The following is a 2,846-nucleotide window of genomic DNA, read 5'->3' as shown; positions in this document are numbered from 1 at the left end:
GTGGCATCAGGATTGGAGGAAGAATTGTTAACAACCTGAGATATGCTAATGATACAACTTTGCTTGCTGAAAGTGAGGATGACTTGAGGCATTTATTGATGAAGATTGAAGAATACAGTCTGCAGTATGGATTACGTCTCATTATAAAGAAAACAAAAGTCGTCACAACTGGACCAATAAACAGCATCATGATAAATGGAGAAAGGATTGAGGTTGTCAAAGAATTCACATTGCTTGGTTCTACAATCGATGCCAATGGAAGCAGCAGTCCGGACATTAGATGACGTGTAGCACTGGGCAGGTCTACCATGAAGGAACTCTTTCAAGTGCTGAGGAGCAAGGATGTCTCCTTGAGGACAAAGATGTGCCTGACACAAGCCATGATATTTTCAATCGCCTCATATGCATGTGAGAGCTGGACAATGAATAAGAAAGACCAAAGAAGAGTTGATGCTTTTGATTTGTGGTGCTGGTGAAGAATGCTGAAAGTACCATGGACTGCTAAAAGAACTAACAGATCTGTCTTGGAAGAAGTGCAGCTAAAATGCTCCTTAGAAGCGAGAACGGCCAGACTTCGTCTCACCCACTTTGGTCATGTTGTCAGAAGGGACCATTCCCTGGAGAAGGATGTCATACTTGGTAAGGTGGAGGGTCAGCAAAAGAGGGGAAGGCTTTCGACGAGATGGATTGACACGGTGGCTACGACAATGGGCTCAAGCATAGCAAGAAATCATGGAGCTGGTACGGGATTGGGCAGCATTTTATTCTGCTGTACATGGGGTCGCTATGAGTTGGAAACAACTCGACAGCACCTAACAACAGTAACAACATCATTGTTCATATCTCAATGATCATCAGGGTCAATTTTATTGCTGCTTTCACAAAGAGGATACCTGCAGACGTACCCAGGCTCTCAGGCTGTAATATGGGGTTTCAGTAATTCTGACCCATTTTAAATAGTGATGTTACATCTGGGACCTCCAGATGCTTACAGAAATCCTCTCAGGACCATTTTTGAAGGCAGGATTTCAGAAGCTGAAATAACTCTGATTACCACAGACAGAAAAGGGAAGAGGTTATCTGAGATGGATTTGGAAATTTACCTGCTAGTTAAACCTGAATGAAGGGGAAAGAATTTCATTGAATTAGCACTGGAACTCTAGGATTTACTAGATCTAGAATTTTTATTTTGACAGTTTTCAAGGTATGACTATAAAGTAATACAGTTTATTTTTTTCTTAAAACAGTCTAGAAACTGTGCAATCGAAACATTTTCCCTGAAAGGCTATAACTAGGTGCTCAAAATGCTGGAGGATCTCTTCCTTCAGAGCATTACATTCTTTTGGTATCATTTGGTGGATGAAAATATTTGCCTTTTAATAATTAATTTGATTTTTGGAAACATTCATAGACATTTGGAAACAAGTTTGGTGAAAAGCTGAATGACTAATAAGTTTTTAAAAATGGGGATCCATTGTTAAGTATGAATTAATGTAACCAGATTGATTTCTTTGGTGCAAGGCTTTTTTTTTTTTTTTTTTTTGAGGATGTTCTATGCTCCCATGACCTTTTTCTTCATAGTCATGTGCTTCCATTGGTGAGTCCCTCCAAGACTGTGTAAAACAAAATAATGAACTAAAATTGGAATTGAGGCTTATCCTGTAGTTTGGGCATCAGGAAAACTGTTGAATATTTATGTGTCATCACACACACATTCCTCTGCACATTCCCTCACAGTTAATATACATTATTAAAGATCTATCACATGCAAGGCCCAGTGCTAAGTACAGTGTCCTTGGTGAAATTATATTGGTGTGGAATTATTTATGAGTCTGGGATTATTCATCACTTCCTTTCAATGATCTAGGTACTGGTTGATTTGAAAGGGAATTGAGAATTTGCCATTTGGGACTGCCTAGTACTCATGCACACACATACACAAATGCCTTAATGTAAATATACATGTATCCATCCTCTGGTGGCGTAGTGCCTAAGGCATTTGACTGCTAAACAGAAGGCTGGTAGTTCAAACCCACTAGCCACTCCTTGGAGGAAGACTGGGCAATATACTTCCGTAGTGATACCGCCTCAGAAACCCAAGGAGGGGTTGCTGTGAGTTGGATTTGACTCAATGGTAGTGAGTTTGGTTTTGGTTTATCTTTAAATCATCATAAATTTTAACTAGAAACAGATTTGCTCCTCAATATCCAATAAGGCTGATTTCTCATAACTTCTGAATGAGGAGAGAATTAGCAAAAATTATTTAGGGCTGTCTGGGATAGCATCTTTGAATAAGATTAGGAAAAAATCAACCCAGGACCTCTATGAGTTACCAGGCTTTGATTATAATGTGTGTGTTAAACCAATTAGTGATTATCACCATTATCTATCATAATTTAATTTGGTCTTCCTTTAAAAATTAATTGTTTATTTTACCTGGTACAAATAAAGACACTCCACCTACATGCTAATTCCTTGCCTCTGGTGCTAATTATGCTTGCAATGCTGCAATCTTCCAGGACTGCTCAGGTTAAGTCAGCTCTGAGCATTTGAACTAAAAGAGGAAAGATAATACAATGGGATCTGTAGAAATCCACTTATTTTTTCCTCAGTGGGAGATTTTGTCTGTGGGGACAGGTATCTTGAATCATGGACACTAGATCAGCAGCTTAGGAAGATAATTGCAAAAGACAGGTAGAGTAATTATATTATGTAAATATTATAGGATGACTAAGGTCTCAGGGATTTACTATGTTCTGTAATCAAATTGCCTGATCCATGCCTCCATTGTCTGTACAGGTTAAAGACATTTGGAGCAGAATCTCTTCCCTGAGGTTCTGGGACCC

The sequence above is a fragment of the Orycteropus afer genome, unplaced genomic scaffold (assembly GCF_000298275.1).
Source record: "Orycteropus afer afer isolate SDZICR_OR568_19922 unplaced genomic scaffold, OryAfe1.0 scaffold00290, whole genome shotgun sequence".
Lineage (NCBI taxonomy): Eukaryota > Metazoa > Chordata > Mammalia > Tubulidentata > Orycteropodidae > Orycteropus > Orycteropus afer.
This window is presented reverse-complemented; position numbering follows the sequence as displayed.